This window comes from Myiozetetes cayanensis, unplaced genomic scaffold (assembly GCF_022539395.1).
Source record: "Myiozetetes cayanensis isolate MyiCay16 unplaced genomic scaffold, myiCay2020 scf9, whole genome shotgun sequence".
Classification (NCBI taxonomy): domain Eukaryota; kingdom Metazoa; phylum Chordata; class Aves; order Passeriformes; family Tyrannidae; genus Myiozetetes; species Myiozetetes cayanensis.
Genome location: NW_026088185.1, coordinates 12,564,086 through 12,587,106, shown reverse-complemented (window position 1 = coordinate 12,587,106; position 23,021 = coordinate 12,564,086). Strand labels below are relative to the sequence as shown.

At 40.6% G+C, this 23,021-nt stretch overlaps 1 protein-coding gene across 5 annotated transcripts in view; it reads left to right on the top strand.

Annotated features, from left to right (window-relative positions):
- The window catches only part of PARD3B (par-3 family cell polarity regulator beta), a 402,616-nt gene that overhangs the window by 322,022 nt on the left and 57,573 nt on the right, over window positions 1-23,021 (top strand). The gene's annotated exons all lie outside the window — the stretch shown is intronic.

Below are 23,021 nucleotides of genomic sequence, written 5' to 3'. Positions count from 1 at the left end.
TTCCTTTGAGTTGGTGATGTACCCACCGTTATGATAATTTTAAAACTGGTTGCTTCTGGAATTTGGGGCTAAAAGAACACGAGACTATTACTATTATGGCATTAATATATCAGTGTTGGCTTTTTCAAACCAACATATGAGTGTGTGGGCAAGATATACAAGTCTATGTGAGAAGAAGAGCTGACAGAGGACAGACATGGGGACCTTAAGGAATTGTGCATGCTTTGAGTTCATATTACAGTCTGTAGTGTCTCCCCATAGCCTCAATCTGTGCTATGTAATACCACACTCGTTAATTTTGGAGTAATTTGTCAGCACAGATATAGGAGTGTTTCCAGTTTGTGGCGTCACAGTACTTTAAAAATGTCTACTGAGTCATTGTTATAAATAGTAATAAAACACTTCTGACATAAATCTGAGTTTGTAGTAGGGAATGGGCCAAGTATCTCTCTCTTTCTCACCTAAATCCAGTATGGTAGAGTTCTTTCCAAACATAATGACAATGCTTTTTTCTTTCTTCCATCTTATTAACTCTTCCCCTACTGCATGAAGTAAGAGGTAGTGATCCTAGCTTTTTGCCAGCTAACTGGTTTCTCTTCCTAGAAAAGTCTTGAGGCGATTGTCACTGCAGTCACACAAAAGTTGTAGTAAAGGGATCAAAACCTGAGTTTGTACTAACTCAATAAACCAAGATATGAGAATTCCCAGCGGGTGGGAGTCCAAATTCAGGTTTGCGTATCTTTCAAATATAAATACATGCAGCAGTAACTCTGCTGGACTAAGACATTGTTATAAAAGTTGTTTCATAATTTCAGTTTCTGACCTCTTTTACTTGATCAATTGTATTGTGGTTTTGATTACACTGAATGAACTCTTGACCTGCTATGGGGACAAGATTGTCATCCCAAACAAGTTTGGGTTTGGTGTTTGGATCCTGGATTTCAGCGTGGATTTAGCTGTAGCTGCATGATAACATGATAACTCAGTGAAAAACTAAAATGAAAACATCTTACAGGCAAGAAAAGTTACCTCATAGCTGAGCCCATGATCAGAATCACGCTGAGAGCCTGTTCCGTCTGTGTTGATTCTGTACTGAAAGACCAACAGTCCCCAACAACTTTGCTTTGTTGAATTTCTCAGGCTTGTAGAGGCTGTTTATCCAGATTAGGAAAAAAATAGGAAATGTGGAATTCTTATTAGGCTGCCTTTGGTTTTTTTTTTTAAATCTTTATTTTCTTTGTCTGAGAGACAAAATGGTGTTGTTATTCACCAGCAGAAATGTGCCAAACATGAATAATTCTATGTGAATTTATGCAGTGGGTCGTGAGGTCTCAGCCAACAGTTGTCGAATAAAGTGGCAACTTCAGGCAAGGAAATCATTCTGTGCTAGAGAGAGAGTATTGAAAGGAGAAAGAGATGTGGAAAGAAAAATCCCTGGGTAACATGTTAATTAAAAAAAAACAACCTGCTTCCAAGGGTCAGTTATGAAAACTACCTTGTCTGCCTCAAAATGATGGGAAAGGGCTATAACGGATGTTTATAAGCCAAACCGTAGTTATTTTGTGCTTGTAGGGCTGAACATTTATCAACATATTTGTCATGTAAATGCTTATGCTTTGGTCTTGCTAATGTATGCATGCCTTCTCTCAAAGTTTTGCTATTAATTTTACTTTAGATGGATGGCTTTTTCTTCCACCCGTGACTCTCAAGTTGTAATATAGTGCGTGGAGACTTGATCAGTGACTAAAGTAAATGGGGCTAGGGGTAGAAGGAGGATTTGAACACAGAATAGATTACTTCATTTTGGTCTGAGAATTCCAGTTATGTGCCGTTATGATAGAGAATTAAAACTCATCATTTGAAACAAGAAATAAATTTTTATTTTATATTACTTTTGCAGACTAATGTATTAACATAATTAATGCATTTTAGAAGTCGGAGGCTATTTGTAAAGTATGAAGCTCAGTGGTCAGATAAGAGCTGTTCACGATTTGCATGCATTTAGTTCCCCTTTTCTCATCACCAGAATCTATCGAGTGTTCCTGGTTCATTCTTCACGGTAAATTCACAGCTTAAAGTGAGAATGTCCCTCCCTATGGAGAAAAGCAATAGGCTGCACATGTATGAAGTCTGCTGCTGTAATCATTATGAAGTATATGTTTGCTGCCTCCAACTCTGCTCTTCAGGGCACACAGAGACCTGCTTCACACTGCTGTTTATGTACTAACGTCCTGTTTGCTTCCACTTACATCTGGCATCTCAGGGGCTTTTTGCTTTGGGTTTTTGGGGGCTTTGCTTTGTGTCTTATTTGCAACTGTTGTGTAACGTTCTTCTGCACTGCTTCACAATTGTTGATTTTCATTCCAACGATGACTATATTCAGTGAAATAGAAGTAATTTTTTGTGTATATTTTGCTGAAAGCTTTGGAATTCTTAACTAAGAGAGGTGCTATATAAATGTAAATTGTCCTTATTAATGAATATAGCAAAAGCATTAACATGATCAGTGTATTCTGTGAATGTTAAGTTGGAGTGGAAAAAAAATTAGCTGGCAAAATCACACATTTCTTTGTAAATCAAGCATTTTTCTGTTTATTTCTAATTAGCCACAATTTTCTGTAATGCAAATGGCATCCCTAAGGATGGTGCAGCCTGCACAGCCACCTTGTGCAGCTGGGGAGCTCGCAGGGTCTTTGCCTGAGACGCTGTACAGTTTCCCAGCCCGTGGCAGAGGCTGTGTGATCTGTGGCCCATATGTTCCTGGAGCGGGTGGCAAGTCACATCTCTGAGTTTAGTCATCAAGGCTGTGCCATGACAGTGCTAAGTTGCACCATGGCAGAGCCTAGGTGTCAGACCAAAGCCAAAAGAGCAGATGCACAACACTATTATCACTTAAATGTCAGGCATGTCACGCAGTGCAACCCTTTCTAACATTTCGAATAAACAATTTCCTCTTTTTTCCTCCTGTGAAGATGGTGCTGTCAAGTATATCCAAACACTCCATCTCTGGAAAGGTTCTAGAGACTTTGCTCAACTTATTTTCTCAGCCCAGAACTATGAAACACTGAAAGTCTGATGCCAAACTCATTGCCAAGTATGATTCTTCATTTATTTATGTGTCTTATCTTGGGGAATTTCAAAGTGCTGGTCTAACAAAAACGAATACAGTTTGTCTTTGTTTAGCAAGAATAGATTCAGAGCTGTATCTTGCTGCAGTTTAAAAAAAAAATACTAATAAAAAGCTGTCACTGTTTTATTACACAGGATTAAAGCCCACAGCCCCAGTCTAATCCAGCTTTTTTTTTTTGTTTTTGAAGATGCTGTGTTGGGTCCCACTGTGCAAGATCTTAATTTCTGCAATGTTAATTAATTAATTGAAAAATGGATCTTCCTTCCTGGATGAAAGCATCCTTATGGCAGCTTGCACTCTTTCAGAATGCTCAATCTAGCAGCATACAAAGTTGAAAATGGGAAAATGAAACCCATACCTCTGTGCAACCCTAACTATATCCATCACATCCTGCCCTCAGAGCTGGCCAGAGTCACGAGACAGAGGGGCAAGACTGAGCAGTCTGCCTCTCCTTCAGAAGGGTAACATTGCTGTGCGTGTCCTGAGGAATCAGATGGCAAATATAAGCTATCTGTAAGCCTGAGAGGAGAGTAAAAAGGGTCTGGAGTTTTGAAATTTAGCAGAGGGAGCCTTTTTTACTGCTTGTCTTCTAGGCATCCTGCTCAGTCCAAGGCCATAGGAATCCAGAGCTGCACAGGAAAGGATTTGTTCAAAAAGGGCAAACTAGGGTTACCCAGATATGTTCCTTAGCTCTATACATCTCAAAAGCCAGAAACTGAAGTTTTCTTGTTCTCAGAGCACCATGGGCATTGCTCATTGTGCATCCATTTACAACACCTTTTGTCACTGACTGGCGTAAAAGCAATGCACTGCTGTAGGAGTGGGTGGTCCTTTACTCAGGAATGATTATTCTTTAAGGTGGATATCATGGAGGCAAGGTGGAAGTTGAATGAGGCTGTGTAATGTCTACGTGCCCATTGCCACTGTGCCTTGCATTACTGTGGAGAGAGAATTATGGCCATGCATTGGAATATTTTGATTTACAAAATGTGACAAGTACAAGCAAGATGTGTACTCTCTCTTACCATATAGCCTCTTCCACTTGGTGTCCTAAAATCATCTATTCTATTTGCCTGTCCTATACTACTCTACATCGCTGAAACTCTCCTCTGCAATTTATTCTTTCTGAAATATACCATAGGGCCTTCTGAACCTTTGACTGCATTCTGGTCACTGTTCCCCATAATGTTAAAACCAGAAACTTAATGTTTGTCAGCTTACTGCCCATCCTGGCTGATAGATTTCTGACAGCAGCTAAATTCAGACTGGCATTGGCAAGTACAGGAGAAGTTTGGTGGTTTCTGGGTGCTCTCAGTAGAGCTGTCCAGCTCATGGAAGCAGGGCAGTCCAGAAACTCCTTTGACCACCAGTTCCATGGGAGTGTAGGTTGTGCCATTTGAAGCTACACTTGTACTGTGGTTTTTTATCCTAATTCTACCAGCAATTTTCTTCCTCAGAAAGGATAAATGGGTGCTGCATACTCCCTCTGCTCACTGGGGGTAACACTGAGTAACTGGTCCGCCTGGGACATGTTTAAACAAGCCTTAGGTTTATTTCCCACCTATATTGGGGAGGAAAAATTTCCTGATAGCATTCAAGCAAAAGCACTTTACAGTTAGAGTTCACTGTGCTACTTCCCAGGAACCCCTCATCCAGACCTTCCAACTTTGGGACCTGAGCTCTGTCATTCCTCTTCTCATGGAAACCCCAAATTTCATGGAACTCAGGTGACTCTGAGTGCTTGAGAGCGTGTCTAAGCAGAAGGAAGTTGTCAAGCTGCTGCTGCTGCCATGTAATGTGTGCATGCTTGTGCGAGGCCATGCATTCTTCAGCAGAAAGATTCTGTCAGGAATAGTCACAAATCTGCCTGCGTGCATCCTGCCTGCTAGGGTTTGCATTTGGATCACCTCACTTATTGACAGATGTGTAAAATTTTATATACTGCACTCCCACAACTCCCTTGTGACTGTCCTGCTGCAGATGCTGGTGAGCCTGAGTTTTGGCAGCTGTGTTAAGCATTCAGGTTTGCCTTGGGTTTTTTTCCCCTCCAGCCCTGTCTTTTCTTATGTGATATATTACTGTATGGAATTATTTTACGTTAATTCTGCATATTTATTGGTAATGTCCTATTCTTTCAGCCGTTTGGATGCAAATGCAAAAGATAGGTCCCTGGAGAGAAAGCCAGGTCTGTTACTGGAAGATGAGACCATACCAGAGGATACAGAGGGAAATGCAGATGGTGTTGTCAGCCTCTTAAATGTGCAAATAAAGACAAAATGAGATCGTCCATGCAGCTGGAATGAAATCATATGGCCTTGCATGTGTTTCTGCCATAGAGTGTTTCCTAGTGTGAGCAAGGAATGCTAAATTCCGTCTTATGCAGGATGTTGTTTGACCAAAACCTCATACTTGCCTTTTTAACCAGCAGCAGAATGTGTATTAACTTTCCTCTGCAGAATGATTTTTTTAACAAAACACCATTTAATTTTAAATGCTAATATGAGTGTGGGGTTAATTAAGAAGCCAGAATTGACTATAAGGCTGGTAAGCTCCAAGAAAGAGAGAGAAGATCGTTACACTTCTGCTCATAGATAGCTATTTGTGAACCAGCTGATAATGTGCAAAATTAAGATTTCGTAAGTGGCATTTTAAATGAATGGTTAATGGCTGAAGATTAATTAAACTGAGTTGTTCAAAAGAGATGCTGTTAAAATCTTGTTTATAGGCCACTCACTTCCATACTAAAAGTGCAAACCCTAATAGCATTTGATATTTCCATTTAGTAGGCAAGCAATATAAGTAGATGTTTTCCTTGAACAAAGAGGTCTACTTAGTGGATACACAGTATGGATGGATGGATGTAGCATTGTGTGCTGTGTTTTCTTCTTCCTGGTTAACAGTTGTCTGATAGCTGTACAGACAGAGAAATGCATTTCCTCTGAGAATTTGGTAATCTTAAATAAAATTGCTAAATCTTATTTTAATTAAAGTGTAAAGGATGTGATTAAGTCTGATGTGGTTCTGTTTTCCCACTACTCTCCAGTAGTCTGTTCAACTTCATACACTTTAGGATTTTCAAAATACCCAGCTTTTCATTGCTCCAGGTTGTCTTCTGTCAGAATGAGTCTCTTCGGCCCCATCATTAGCCTTGCTGAGTTGCTCTAGCTAAGAAAAAAAAAAAGTAATGTTTCAGTCAGGTTTATTCTGTACTGCAGTTCTGGTTAAATGATGAATGTGAACCTAATCCCATTTCCCTGACAGAAGAGAAACAAGCAGAAGGTCATTATGCTGCTCACAGTTGTGAGGCTTGTCCTTCCAGCAAGTCCTTTGCCAAGAAACTGTTTGTTTTTCATTTGTTTTCCCTTTTGCTCGTCCCAGTTCCCAGTCTTTTTATTAACCATCTCCTGTTTTCTCCCCTAGCTTCTTGACATAGTCATTTTGCCATATGATCTCCTGGCTTCTGGATATGTAAGTTGTTCAGAGAAAACCCTGGTGACTTGGCCTTGTGCAAACTTTGCTGTGCAGCCCACTGTAAGGCGAATCTAGGTTGCTGACCTCAGGGAGCTCACACTCTTTCCAAATGACTTTTCAAAAAAATCCTCTCCTAAGGTTTTTTCTAGCTGCTGCTGGTTAAATGGGAGAAAGGGATTCTTTCATTGTAGAGGTAATCTTGGTTTAGTAAAACTGACAAGAATATGAGGGCATGAGGTTTTGTTGTGCTAGACTTTTAAGTCTGTGAATATTATGAATCTCTGCTTTTTGGAGGTGGAAGATTTGGACACGAGGAGCACAGTCCAGTTCATGTGTATTAGCATCTGTATGTTCAGACTCCAGGTCATGGGCATGAACTCACAGCAAGTTCTGTTTTGACTTTGCACTGTCATTGAATAAATTAGTTATCAAACTATTCTTAAAAAATAGTCAACTTTAGAGGGACACAAAGAATCATTTCCCCAAAGTCTGAAACTGTGGACAAAGTGTTTAAGTTTGGAAGAGGAAGAAAAAAGGTTTATCACTGGACTGCTTCAAAACACTAATTAGCTTTAGTTAAGAGTAGTGATACCTGTACAGTAAGGATGGAGAAATGACTCCTAGATGTGACAGGGAAAATGGACATAGACTGACTGGAGCCATGAATGAGAATTTTTTTCAGCATCTTCACTTCTGTTTGAAGTTATCTAAGGTCAGCGGGACCTGTGCTGACAGGTTCCTCCAACTTACAGGTAAAGCAATCCCCAGCCCTCTTCCTCATTAAAGCAGAGAGGAGCATAACAGAGTCCTGGAAGTCTCAAAGCAGCATCCCACAACTTATCATATATTCTCAAAATATATCAGAAACCAAACTTAGCTGGTTTTCTTAGATCACCAGGAAAACTGCTTAAAGCAGTTGAGAAGAATGCAGCACAGGGAACCGTGGGGCACAGCTCAGACCTGCCTGCACTGCCAGGTTATGCTCCACCAGGAACAATGCAGTGTCTCTGGTAGGGTTTTCCAGTATGACTGCTCATGTGCAGCCAAAGTACTTAGGTCTGTATGCTACTCACACAGCTTAACTGTATAGTGGAAAGCTTACAATGGAAACTGTTGTCATCTCTACACATCCATAAGATGTAGGGAATTCTTACTATACACTGATTTTTCTGCAGTCCCAGTTTACCTGGAGTTTACACTGGCAAATCTTTAAGATTTTACTCCTAATCCCAGCATAATAAGATATTAAAGGTCTAAGGGGCCCACAGATCTGACTTCAGAATGAGTCAGTGGGAACCTTCTCATGGAAGTTTCAAGCATCTAATAGCAGGATGAAACAACTGCTCCTAAAAATTATCCACAGCCTTGTTCCCTGCCTGTGTCAAGAAGCCGGGGGCAAAAAGTTACCCAAGTACTTAATAGGCAGCATTGTTGACAGAAAGTATAGGCAAAAGCACAGATCGGATCTTTTGGGTAGCAGAAAACTGTAAAAACTGATGCTGTTTGAAAAGCTGAAAATCACTCAATATTGTGCTAGCAAAAATATTGGGAGGACTGATGAGATGTGATGGAAATGGCTTAATAGGCAACAGGATGCTGAATAAAAAGAGAATAATTGTGATTATTGTCTGACAGCTGTGCAGAGCGTACAGTCGATGACAAACCCTGAAGCGTGCTATTTTTCAATCCATGATCACAAGTCCACTGGCACAGCCAGTAATCCAAGGGGTCACAGTAAGCCAAGAAATAGTTTATTGTTTCATCAGCTCAAGTCTTCTGATGTAGTTAAGTTGGTATATACTCTGAACCTCTGTGACTGTCCTTACGTTCCCGTGAGGAGACCTGGCACCATCTGGAGTCCACATGTACTGTGGCTAAGGAGCAGTTTCTCTGGCAGGTCATGCCACAGCAGAGCATTTGTTGACATTGATCAAGGTATCAGTATTGATCTTGGGATGGTCTAAGAGAATTGTGACTGTTCTGTGGAGAGTGGTGTTAGACTCTTATAGAAAATGAAAGAAACAACTTGTCTTAAACTACATTGTGGTGTGCATCTTAGAGAAAGTGAGCTCTTTCATTAGGACAGAGGGGCATGAGAAAATGATGTTGCTTCAGATAGCCGTGCTAGTTATCTCTTTTTATCACTAACTTGTCCTTGATGTCTGGAGACCATTTTTAGAAAGCAGTGGAGGGTGATTGCATGAAAGATTTTATTCTCTTCAGTTGCCTGCAAAACAGATAGCTTTTTTTTTTTTTCCCCCAAACTGAAGTGGAGAAAACAAAAAAAAACAGCTCGTGATAAAAAATATGCAAGAGAAGTGAGTGTGAGATACCTCTAGAAAGTGCTAAAATTGAAATAAATATAGCAGTCTTGTAGAGAAATAGATGTTCTCTTAATTTATTTTTCCCCTTATTGTTTCTCTCCAGTTTCCTACTTATATACCAGTAGTTGTGTGTCAGTTTTGCAGTGTCACAGCCCTCTGTTGAACATGCACTCTGGGGGGTTGTTAGCCCCTTCCCTCCAGTGACTTGGAAGCAGTAAGGAGAAACGAGAAAGGGACAACTAATGTTTTAAAATTTCAAACAACATCTTATCATTCAGTCTTTGACCTATTTATGGTTTAATTCCTTCAATCACTTAATTTTAATCTTAAATAAAATTGTTCAGCATAATAGTATCTTAGGGGCATTTCTTCTCAAACCAGTATTAGCTAGAACATGTCCTTCTGCTGTGGAGTTTATCTGTTATAAACACTTCTGCCCTTAGGCTTAGATCCCAGCTTGGTTCTAGATATGGTTATTACCTTGTAAATGGGAATAAACCGTAAATGATCATTACAGTATTTACATAAGTGCGTGTAAAACAATTAGTTTGAGACTGACGTGTAAGTTTAAGCATGGAACATGTTTCTAATGCAAGTGTTGGACGTGGCCTGGCAATCGAAATGTAAGCAGCAGCAGTGCACCTTTGGAGGAATGGAAGCATGTTCAAAACGCGATCGGTCTTGTGGCAAGATGGGGAGAGGGGAGCTATTTTCTATGCCTGAGTCACCATAATGCTCAATAATTGTCTGAAAGGATTGCTTTAATTGAGCACTTGTGTGCTGTAAGTGTGCTGCAAACCAGGGGACCTGGACTGCTTCTGCTCTGCTCTTGCATAATGACAGAGGAGGCCTTCTGTCCCTGCTCTACATGTCAGCAGATATTCCATAACACGGCAAGAGAGTGTGAGGTTGTGGAGGAGGACTGGGGAACAGCTTCAGAGTAATAAACCTGTTCCTAATTGTTATTGATTGGTAGTACACAAATGACAAGCAGTCTGTAATCCTTCACCTGAATAAGGTATTTTTTCCTTTAACATCTTCTGCTGTCCCTGATTTGAGAAAAAAACCAACCAAACAAACAAACCAAGAGGCAATTATTTTGTGCCTCTGTATACAATGGCAATGTTTAAGCAGCAGCTGCTTCAGAGAGGGGGAGAGTAAAGGGGACTGGGGGGAAGGGATTGATCTTTTCCTCCTTTTCTCTGTAAATACCACTGTCTGCATCAGTGGTGATGCTTTGACCTCCTTACTACAGAGCTTGAAAAGTCTCTTGCACTTAGTGACATGTTCGGGCTCCAAAACTGAATAGGCAGAAGTCTCAGTCTCTTTCTTTGAATGCTGCTACAAACAGATCATCAATCTAAGCATGATAAATGCTTGAGAATTCCTCCCAAAATTTAGACTCGTTAGTCTGAGTACCGGTATTTTTTACACGTCTGTGTGGCTTCTGGAATAACAGAATTCTTTCGTACCTTTTTGCATTTATTCTGCACTCTGCCTGCTATCTCATTACTATTAGCTGTGGCAAATATACCAGATGTCTGAGCAGCTTCATTGTTCTGTTGTTTTTCTTTTCAAGACCCTAGTGCATAGATAGATGTTAATTTCTCTTTTGTGTTAAAACTTCCCTCCGAGGAATAAGATTACCAGTGTTCAGTCTTTGGCCAGTAGAGATATTGAGATCTCATATCTTCTGAACTATTTGTCTCAGTTTTTCTGCTAGCTCAGTGGATTTATAGTAGTCTGTTCTTCTGTAATGCCCATGGAACCTTAATGTCCATTGACTTTAGCAAAAGAATTTGAACATGTTTTTAAAATGTTTTCTTTATTCCCGGGGTTGAGCAATGATACACAAAGACACCTGCTCTTCCAAGTGGGTGGAAATTGAAAATCGTGCCAAGAAAAATGCTGTTTCTCAGAAAAGATCAAAATATGCATTGTTTAAAGTGTGGCATAAACAAAACAGATTATGTAAGGTTCGTGGGCCCTTGTTTGGGATGAGATCACTCACTCTTGTGTCCATACCTTTTCTACTATCAGTGCTTTTTACTTAAATTTAAAAAGCCATGCTTTTTAAAACCAAGTACTGGTTTCCACACTGACTTTGAAAAAGATTGTTAGAAAGCTACAGGCACTGTATCAGCACAGCTCCCGTCAGAGCCACTGTTGTGCTTGAGTAACACAGCAGTGGTTCCAGACCTTTAAGAAAACACATTTCTTTAAAATGGGTCAGGAAACAACTGATTGATTTACAGGTAATAAACGTGAACAACTAGGATCTGACTTTTTTTATAAAGCACCATTTGTATAGTTACATAAGCTAGAAATTGTAAATTTATGTTGCACAGTGTGAAAAGCATGTGGATTTGTGTCTGCTGCTCAGAGAGATGACTGATATGCAAGTCCTGTTTCCACCAAAATAATTGGCAAAATCTCTGTTGATTGAGATGGGAAATCGGAATTGATTCGCCTGCCTGGTTCTCCCTGAAAGAATGAAGTGATATTTTCTTTTCTGTTTTATACTTATTAGTTTCACAGCCAGGTTACTGTAACTTGATCTTTTCTGTCATACTTCTGCATGACTGTTTTTGTTAACCACTTTTATTACCTTTTGGTCTGTTCTTTGCATCATGCTATTGACAAAATGAGTTTTACCTTTTTTTTTACCCCGAAGTTTAGAGCTCAGAATATGGAAAAGTCTGAAACATTAATTGGACTAGACTGCAGCATTTAAAGTAACCTATTCTATCGTCCATTTACCTCCCACATGAAATGAAAACTCTATTTTGATCTGAACTGTCACAGATAATTTCTGCACATAAAACACATCCAGAGACAGCTTTCAAATGGAGTTGTCACTTCTTATTTAGTAGGCTGGGGACTCTCTATTGTTGTCAAACCCTCTTTGCAAAAGCATCACTAACACACCGATTTGCACAGTTGTATGTAAGAAGAGGAATGGTTGTACAGCTTCCATGAAACAAAAATTGTTTGTAGCTGCTGGAGTCCTCTGCAGCTGAACTTACCCACTGCTTAAGAGAAAATTCCTTTCTTTTATATATACTGTTTTTGAGCAGATCTTCATACTGTGTGCTGGTGTGGGGAGGGGTTGTTTTTAGTGTAATGCGGTTTTAGTGGGAATAATGATGATTAACATTGAAAAGCTAGTAACCAATGTTCTGTTATTTTCCTTGACCTTTACTGGACCAAGCGTTTGGCTTTAATCTCCTCCCAAAATTCAAGAATTCTTAAGCAGGTGCACTGGGAATATCTCTGAACTGTGAGTACAGAACTGCTGCCTCTGAGTATATTCCAGCCAAGATGCTGAGGCAGGGCTGTAGGGCACTTGTTTCCAGACTGCTATTCTGATGGTGGCCAAAGTGGCCATCTGGTGAGGCCAGCTGGAAGACCCAGCTATGGTATCACAGAAGAAGACAGCTTAAAAGTTGAGAACTACGTTTCTTCAGACTTTATTTTTATAACATTCAATTTGCCTGCAAACATGATATATTTTCATAAAATAAACTTGCCTCCTGGCCTCGCTTGTATTCTCATAATTTTATGCCATTGGAGTGTGCAGTTAAATAGTAGCAATGTGTGATTTTTATTTCATTTTCCTCACAAGGTTGGAAAATTGACCAGGATTAGGGGGTGAAGAATTTGGTTAGTGTGATAAGTTGTCTTTTATTGCTGTCTCCACAACTACTTATGTAGGATTAAACAGCAAAACACAAGCTGGCAGAATGCTCTTCTGACCTAATTCTGCACCACAGCACAGATAGGAGACTATCTGCTGATCTATCTGATAAGCATGACTTTGTCAAATCCAGATGTATGTTCAGGAGTGAAAGGAGTGAAACACAGATGAGGCCCAAGAGCTGGGGTCTTACATTTTCTCCAGCTGCCCGAATTCTTTAAGTGTCTTCACTGCTGCAGCTGGGGCTGGGGGGCAGGACTGGGAGGAGGGAGGGGAGCTGCCTTATGCAGTGGGGAATCTACAGAAAAACAAAACTAAAAGCTAAAGCCTTAAATGTTACTGGTCAAAGTGAATTGCCTGTTTTAAGGGCCATATTGTCTGTAATGAAGCAAGAGATAAAGACTGGAAATCACATTCTGATTTCTAAGCTGTATGCCAGGAGAGTTGAGAGTTCTTTGTTCCATGTGTCTCAAACTCCTTCCTGGAGAGTGACATGATGGGGAGGGGGTTTCTCTGTTCCCACTTTTGCCTGTAAATGTAGTGTATTCATGAATCAATTTTAATGGCTATCCCATGGGGAGCAGTGAATTAGATAAGGGGAGGGGGGGGAAGGGTAATTTTGAGCATTAATAGAGGATATACTTGAATGCAGAAAAATGAGTGAAGGAAAAATCTTACGGTCAGTGTGCTTAAGTTAGTGACAGAGCACATCTGTGGGGTTTTTAACTTTGACATTTGCAAAAAAAATATAGCAGGCAGAAACTATCTTTCCTTCTCCTAAGTCTTGGTGGGCTGGTTTGCTTTCCTCTCTAGCTGGGACAGGTGTACAGAGCTGAACTGGATACAGCATACCCATCTATCTGCTGCTCCAGGAATGGAGACTGTGGTCCACATTTGTGCTTGGTTGGCAAACTTATAAAGCTGAGAACTAGAGAAGTGAAGGGGTGTGTATCCTACACTGTAATATCCTACAATAGTAATTTTGTAGGCTGCATTCTCACAGGTGTTTTGTGCATACTTTTTACAGTTACCTACGCCAAAACAGCTTGGTCCAGTTTGTCCAGTAGCCCTATCACGTGGTTAGTTCTTCTAAATAAAAGAAAAATATCTATTCTGTCTGTAGTGCCTTTAAACAGCGTTGAGGCTCACAAACTCTGAAATTGTCTTTGCAGCCTGTGTAGGCATGTTACGTTTGCCTCCTTCCAAGTGTCACTGTCAGGCATCCTGTGGACCAGTATTATTTCCATACTTCTTGTGCCCCTCTGCCTGCTTTTACTGTTTCCATTGCTCTGCTGTGTACAGGAACAGGACTCTCTTTTCATTACGCATCTCTGCAGAGCCTATTGCAAAGAGAGTTGTACCTCTGGTGGAGATGTTGCAGTGGTGTTTTGTCTGCAGGTGTTCCTGAGGTGGTCTTAAAGATTTGAAGGCCATCTCAAAATTACAGGGAGGCAAGGAAAATACCTGTCAGAAGCTGGAGTGAGGCCACCCCAGACTACATTGTTTAGTCCGGCTCTCACTACAGAATTTGAAAAGATCTGTACCCTCATGCGTTGGTCTGACCTTTCAGAGGCAGCATATGCCAGTTCTTCCCCTGTGGTCCAAACCACCTAGCAAGTGACCTGCTCCAATCCAAAGGTGATGTGTTTAGGTTAATATTGGTGTGTTCTTCTGAGAGCGCAGTACCATCCATAAAAACCCAAAACTTCAAAACTTGCTTTTCTGCAGGTCTGCCTTCAAAACATGAAGCAAACGTGTCCCACAGCAATGCCAATTACTGACTCTTGAGAATATCCCTAAGCAGTGATCACACCCTCATTTCAAAGGCAATATGTGGGGCCATTATCTGAGCAGATACAGTGCATGTCACTGAAAATCCATTGATGATGATGAATTCTAGTTACTGATGACTGCAGCCAGATACAGAATGGTGAGTAGAGGGTAAAACATTAGCCCTTAAGTTCTGTGAGTTGTTATCTGTAAACAGGTCAGGGTTTCGTAAGAGCTCAAGGAAAATACAAAAAAAAAAAGAAAGAAAAGTGGGAGTCTCAGGGAAGAAGTGAGGAAATAAGGAGACAAGGAAAGAAGGAATAACAACACTAAACAAAGCATCCTTGGGGGGAGGGGAAAAGCAGATTAAAAGATTTTAAAAGGAAAAAATTAAGGATTTGAACAGCAACAGGAGCTTCTCTTTGCAGACTGGCAGAAAGATGTTTGTGTGTAAAAGAGTTAATTCAGGTTTGAAAAAGTCCAAGAATTACAGAATAAGTTGATTTGCTTGGTTACTTAGAAACCTTCAAGGAGAAACATACAGGAAAATTACAGAAAAAATATGCTGCTAGAAATATTCTTGATGTGCTGTTGGAAGAGTGCATTTGTGTTTGAAAATGCTGTCATGACAGTATTGGTTTAGTGTCCTGCATGTCATTGTTGAATGGGGTTAACTAGTATGAATCTGAAAGAGTTCAAGATTCTCTTTTATTAAGTAACTTCTGCTCGTGTGACACTCATATGCCACCTTTCAGTAAAAAACATAGAATTCCAGAGATATGCCAAGGTTTGATAAAGTTACCCTGCACTAATACAAGTACCTTTTTTTGGAAGTACAGGCAGTTTCAGCTCCCCTCATTTTCATCAGTTGGTGTATGCACAATGTATTTTGTATATTTACAGTGGAATCTTAGCGCTAGAAGCAGAACACATGTTGATTTGCAAAATAGGGACCAACCTGCTTCCCTGCTGGATCATACCAAATGAGTGATTATCCCTTGCCTGTGCCATCGCTGACCACGGTGAGCGTAGCCAGCTCCCCTCCAGAATGAGCAGAGCCGCTGCAGTGGGTGCATTCGAGGAGCTGCAGCTGGGCTCCTGTGCTGCCCCTGCTGTAGTGCCTCCATCCGCTGTCCCCAGCAGGGCTTGTGACAGGAACCTTGGCAAACATCCTCCCAAACGGGAATTTCAGGAGTGATCTGAAGCCACAGTACACACGTGTCCTAAACATCAGTGGTAGGTTGGTTCTTTTATTTATTCATCTTGTTCATGTTACCAAATAGAGGCAACAGAAGAAGGTATTTGTTTTCTTGGTCTTGATTCAGAATACCTTTGCCATTAACCACTCCCTCTGCTCGGTCTTTTCTGTAGCACTCGCTTGTCAGCTTTGACCATGTTCCCCAGGGTGAGATTTCTTCTTGTTTTATAATGAGGAACAGGACGTTCAGGTTTTTCTATGTGTTGCCACCAAAACCAATATTACAGCCAGACTCAGCAGCAATGATGGCAACACGCAATAATAACCATCCCACATGTGATTTAGATTAACTGCTCCTCTGTTTAGTTCATATAATGCTTCAACAAATGATCTGATTTGCTGTTTTCACATAATCCATCATTAATTCTTTGAGTTACAAAATTACATTTTTTAGTAGCAGATGGAGGGAGATGGGGGTCTCCTGCATTCAGAATGGAACTTCACTTTCTCTGACTGCAGCTATGTCAGTTTATTTATCTGGTTTTTATTTTAAACTTAGTTTCCTTTTACAAGTATGAGGATTTGGGGGAGCAGTAATGCTTCTGTCAGAAATGTTATCTTTAAGGCTGTTTTTAAGCATAGGGGGAACTGAGTAGTAGTCACTGTTTGCAGACCTGGCTCTGGTGGTAAGGGGGGAGAGGAGTGGGTGTTTTGGCAGCATGCACAGACTACCTCCTCCTCCATCTGAGGAAGCTGCTGTTGTGGCTGCCAGAGGAAGCTTTTGGGCTCTTAGAGAGCAGCCGTGGCACCCACGTGGCTTCCCATCAGTGGTGGCAGCAAGAGGAATAGGAGCCATGATCTCAGCACTCTCCTACTATGGGCAGTGCAGGAGAGCAAGTAGGAGCTTTGGGAAGTCAGAATTGTTTCCAGGGCTTGTGGAACGGGAGTAGAGGTAGTGAGTTGCACGAAGACAGGGGAGGCTGTCTCCTTTCCTTCCTTTCCATGCATGAGAGGTGCAGAAGCTCTGCTCTCCCTCTTCCCCAGTCTATCAGTCCTTTGCTAATTGTCTTCCCCCACCTTAAACCTTTTGGTCCTTGCCTGCCTTCCTCCCTTTTTCTCCCCACAGCCTACTGAAATCTTTCTTGCCTTCCTCTGAGCCTTGCTCTGCCATTGCTGAATTGCATTTTGCTACCCCTCGAATGAGAACAAATTAAACTACTTTATCTCGATCATTTGGGCAGCAAAATGCAATTTGCTTGTGTTGCTGCAGATCTTTGAGCCAACTCTGGTCTGGACACTTTTATCACTTCACAATCTAATCTGCTGAATATCTCAGATCCTCTTGCACTGAAAGAAAATGGGGTTTTAGACAAAATTTTTTAAAAACCAGCTGTGAATTTATGCATGCACAAACCCACAGTGATATACATGTCCTCATATATCTCTCTATATATGTATGTACATGTATAATAAATAAAAAATACATATAACACTTTGAAAGTCCACACCTAACTTGCTAATGTCAGCTACAGTTGATGGACAGCCAAGTCAGACTCTTTTTATAGTCCATTTCTAAAATGAAACTATAAATTTTAAACCCAGGCTTCATCATTACAGAGAAAAAAGCTTTTCCAGCCTATTGATGAAATATAACATTTGATAGGATTTATGAGGCCCAGATTCAGGAGGATAATTTGCAGAGCACTTAAAGCTCCTTTTTCCTGCCCTTTGCCTTCCCTCCTCTCAAATACACATACCAAAAAAAGCCATTAGTAATGAAAAATTATTAAGGAAGATTTTTCTTGATTCCATACAAATGTCAATTTGAGAGAGAGAAAGAGGAAGAAAACAGTTGCAGGAGCTCTTACAGTAAAGGGGTCTAAGTAGAGCCAGGCTGATTATATGAGAGGGATACTGGCTTTTACTGATAAATACGTGGTGTGATTATTTGCTGTAATACAGTCATTTGTAATGTGTCTCTGTGTGGATGTGATTTTTAATAGTACCGGATGGAATTTATTTTTTTATCACATTGAGATATTCACAAACCAGCCACATGAAGTTAAAAATAAAACTGATACCCAGCTTCTTGGTATCTTGATAAAGTTTCCTTCTGGCTTGTATTACTAGAGTGATAATTTCAGAGGAAAAACATCTTCTGTAACTTGTGATCACAGTATCTGTCAAATGGTAGGAAATGAAGAAAACTGCCAGACAGTGTCAGATTTATTAACAGCTCTAAGAAAACTAAAATTAATGCGTTTTCTCTTCTTTGATGGGTTGAAATGTCCATGTGCTGTACTTATCTTAATGGACAAGTGAAGGAAGTAGCACTCATCAATTAAGTTTTTAATTAAGCTGACTACAGCTTAGTCTGGAGCACATGCAGGAGTAGTATGTGCTTACCAGGCTGTACCCTCAGAGGTGTTGTGGGGGCTGTTAAGGAGTGCTCATCCCACAGATGCCAGGAGCAAGCCAGCTTTATGCTGCCTTCAGGAACACGCAGCCAGCCGCTGGACTGTGGAGTGTACAGTCCCATCAGGCAGGGAGGGGGACAGCCACAGAAACCCAGGCTATGCCTGTTGTGTGAGGGGAGCTGCTGGCTTAACTTCCATTGGAAAACTGTATTTCTACCTGTTAATAGACAATCTTCAACCATTTGGGTTGAAAATGCCTATTTAGAGGAGTGCTGAAGCTGAATTTTTGTGAGACATGATGAGCAACTGTTTTGAGGGGGCCTGGAAGGAGAAAAAAAGGGGTTGTTTCATCTGTGCAAAAAGTAAAAAGAAGCAGCATATATTCTTTCAACAAGAATCTGTAGTCTTTCCATACGCTGGAATGGGGTCTTTATATTTTGGAAGGGAACGCAGCCTAGTCTTACACCAGACTGTGCCTTTTGCCACCCCTTGAATGGTGACAATTTGACTAAGTTATAAGATTTAGAGTACTTCCCACACACATGATAGAAACTTGGCTGCTAACTTCAACAAAAGTGCTTGTCCTGAACTGCCAGAGCCTATATATGTTTTTCCAGCAATAGGTTCTCCAGGCTACAGGGACCAAAGAGACTCCTGTTGCAGGAATGAAGGATGAGGTGTCGTGATCAGTGTTCCCATATCCTTACGCCCTCCCTTCCACGGAGGAAAAAGATGAGCTGATTCAAATGCGAAACACTAAAAAATGCTGTGGAGGGAAAAGACAAAAATAGGAACAGAGGACAGGCCAGAGCAGCTAGAGAATAACGGGGGGTCCTAGGACAGGCCATAGTTGGGGATGTTGTGTGAGTGCCTCAGAGTAGAGAGAAGTTTACTGATACTGCAAGTTTGATGCCTGTTAACGTGCCGGACATGGGCACGCTCATTTGAACAGTGCCGAGTGGAATAAGTGCTGTTGGGTGTCCCATGCCACCTGAAACCCCATCCTCACTGGCAGGCTGCTTTGGGAAGTGCTTCTGGGAGATGGGACTCAAGGACTGCAGAAAGGAGAGCTGCCTGCGAGACAGAGACTTGCTTGTACGGAAAGCCAATAATGAGTGGAGGAAATCAGCACCCTTGGCTGAAAGGTATGAAAGGAAAAGCTTACGTCAGGATGAGAACCGGGAATTGAGGCAGCAAGACAAAAACAGATGTGAAAGGACTTGTAAGGTGTGTCTCTAAACATGGCAGTTGAAACCATATGAGAATCATTGTGTAGAGACAGAGATGGGCCTGAACCAGAACACTTGCTTTAGCATTTCTGGTACTTCCCAGCCAAACACCCAGAGACAGGCTCGCTCTTCTTTTTCCAGGCAAGGTATGCCAAGAAATGGTTCTTTGTAGTTTGAAGATTCCATTACTTCATTTTTTCCATTTTAATTTAACGTTTTTTTGTTACTAATAGAGAGTAGTGCTTACCCTCAATCTTAAACACCTGAAATTCAACCCTGTCTTCTGCAAGTGGAAAAGTGGGAGTAATTTCCCATCAGAGATGCAGTGGAGCTGCAGCTATAAGAAGAAGGAGCTAGGAAAACAGTGCATGTTTGGAAGTCCAGGAGCTTGCATTGCCCACATAATACAAAATATTAAGTTATATTAAGTAATAAAGTTATACTGCTTACTTTAGGCCCCTGAGTTCAGAAATACTTCCCCAAAATGCAGTTTGGTTATAAAGTGTTTAATTCTGTCGATGTGATGAAAGCTGGTTGAAGGAATGTGCACTCCCCAGTCTTTGCAGATGCGAACAAAACAACTGTACTTTGAGGAGCCCAGCTGTACCAGGCAGAGGTGCCCAAGGAGGGAGGGAGCTGGAAGGGAAGACAGGGTTGGCCTTGAAGGCAGCAGAACTTTGCAAAAATCCATCTACCACTTCAGCGTCTGGCAGGGTTTTTGTTGAGCAGTAACCACAAGCTAAATTTGCCATATATAATTCCTGAGAGAAGCTAGTAGTAACTGATGTTTTGATTTTTGAGTCTGTTCCTATGAAACTGCTCAGATCTCAGTTGTAGTTTGGAAATACTGCCCTATCAGAGAACCAAAATGAGTTTACCTTCAGGGTTGTCCCCTTGGTAAGACTGTCGTAAAATTTTAAACCCCTTGCACTATTACAGTGCAGAAAATACAATTAAACCCGTTTCTCTTGCACATCTGTTGAATGTTTCATGTGTCATTTTGGTATGTATTCTGCATAAGTGAACTTGGGATCGTTATATCGGAGATAGGATGTTCTGAGGAGTGCATATGGATTATACCCCTCTGTGAGAAGCCCTGTGTGTTATGTCATTCGAGCTCACTCAGTGGTGCTTCCATTTTGCCTTGCTTTCCCCCATAGTAAAGTGTGTTAGAAGTAATTTCATTTGTTGTCTTTGCTTTGCTTTAGCTTGTAGTTGGAACGTTAAATGCTTTCCGTATAAGGCTTACACACTTCACCTTGCATGTGCCAGTGGCTTAATAAGAACATCTGCTGTCTCTCTGTAGCAAATCTGATGATTTTTCTGTGCACGTATATTTAGTTGTACATATAAATAGAATCCAGGCACTGTTAGATGCGTATGGAAGTGTACATCAGATTGAAATGGTAACATATGAGGTTTTCTGCAGTTCCATTTATGAAGTATCAAGTTAAAAACAAAGCTGTGAAGTAGCCAGAAAACTTTTTATTTCTGCAGCCAAAGGCATACACTTGTACAGCCTAACCTAATTAGGTCTCTGATATGTTCTTAGAATGGTCAGTATTTCATGTGTTGTATCGTTGTCTGCGAGTTGTTTTTTCATTATAGTTGGGCTTTTACGCAGCAGAAAGTAGGAAAGCATTGCTCCAGATGTCTGGCTCCTTTCACCGATTTTGTTGCTGTCTACAGCAAAATTTGGAGTTTAACTCTACAGTGCAAATTCCCTTTGAATCTTTGGATACCCTTAAACAGTATAGTACTGGAATATGTGTAGATGTCTACAAAGTACAGTGATTGGAGTGGCTGGTTTAAGAGGAGCTATAAAATGGTTCCAGCTGGAGTGCATTCTTGAGGTAAGCTCAAAATGCACTCCAAATTGTCAGCACACTGCTCAGGAAAAACACAAGAAACAAATCATCTTTAGTGTGCTTCGCTTCCCTTAATGCACATAAGGATAGTGTAAATGGAAGCTGGTCAATTTTCAACAGTTTGTGTAAAATTGTCCCTAGGTTTTGCTTCTGTACTTCAGCCTTTGTGCATAAATGCATCACACTGGGTTGTAAGTATACCTGTGTGTATTTCTGTGGTCATAATGCCATCTATATTTCAATAAGTATTGTGTATCAGTCCATTAATATTTATATGGAACTGAGAGCTTTGGTTCTTGCAATTTTTAATAAACATTGATGGTGTTACTAGTTTATACAGAGCATTCAATATGCTCCATCAAAATGGCAGCTCTAATTAGGTTCCTTGAATTAGCTAATGGATTTTGAGAAAGATAGCTTACAAAGCTCTTACAGCTGTCCAAGATATTCCTGCCATGGCAGAAAGACAAAAGGCCGCTGGAAGCTACAGACTTTAAAGCTTTGGAAATGCAGCTGACAGTTAAAAAAGATAAATTACATTTGTATTTTTTTCCCGTAAAAGTCCTGTTGCTGGATTAATGTTATCCTCGTAGTGACCATTCATTAAAAACACCCAAAAAAAGCCAACTTCATTGTTGGATGTGTTTTGGCTCAGAGATCTGTGCTTTTTCCCTGATGCTTTGCATATGGTGTGAATCTTTTTTTTTGTAAGTGTAAGCTATATCTGTCACAGAATTACAGACACAGAGACTTTTTTTTCTTGTTTTAGTTGAGGTTCAGTTTCCTACCTAGGCCAGGTATTAAAAAAGCAATCCACACAGAGGATTAGTTGCCTCCACTTCAACGATGGCATAGATTGGCATGTGTGAACAAAGAGCAGGATGATATAGTCTCTAGTGTGAAACGTGGAGAGGTAATTTCTGGGAGAAAATGGATAGTTACTCTGGGCTTTGTAGTTTTCAACAAAATCTGTTTTAGAACATGGGCAGAAGCAGCTACTGTGAGAAAATTCTTAGACCCTTGATTCTTCTCTCACAAGGGAGTGCAGAAATTAAGACTGCACAGAATTGTCACCTTCTCTCCCTCCTGCTTTTGCTTTGTGTGTGGTAAAGAGAATTCCTGAGGGACTGTTGAATGGCTAATTCATTGGAAGTCTGTAAAGTACTTATTATTTCAGCTTTAGCGATAAGTTGAATAAACTTATTGCAAAAAGAAATAGCCTACAAGTGAAAAAACCTAGCTGCCAGTCGCAGGCAGGTGTGATAGCCATTAAGAAATAGAGTTACATTTCTAACCAACAGTTCAGCATTCAGCTTTTGCTTTGTTGAATTGTTAAAGCTGCTGCAAATGGGGTTTGGAGGGTTGAAAATCTGCTCTGTGTTGATGTGACCTATCTATTGTAAATATGCCAGCTGCTTCACATCAGTAAAGTAAAATAACCCCTCCCAAGCTGTGTTGTAACACAAAGTGCCAAAAAAGGCAATTTAAGTACTTTGCCGTGTAAATCCAGATGAAATTACCTTGGAGAGAAGGCCTTCAATTATGCCTCACACGTGACTTCTGCATGATGGATAAAAGGCATAATTGATATCATCTTTAGTGAAGAAACCAGAAACTGTTGCATTGTCTAGAGGCTACTGAAAATACCAGGAAAATCTGTTTTTCATTATTTTCATTGTGTATTGTTTATAGAAAGTGGTGGTTGTTGTCAGCAGCTGAGTCCCTAATCTCCCTGCTTTCCTAGCCCTTCAGAGACAAGTGCACATCTCAGATCAACAAGACAGCAGTAAACTGGTTCCATGCCAGAAACAGACATGGCCATTAACCAGCCTGAACTGTAAAGGCATCTTTTTTTTTATTAGTTAAAATCTAATGATTGCCTTCTTTGATGAGGCACACAATACATTCAGAAGAAAA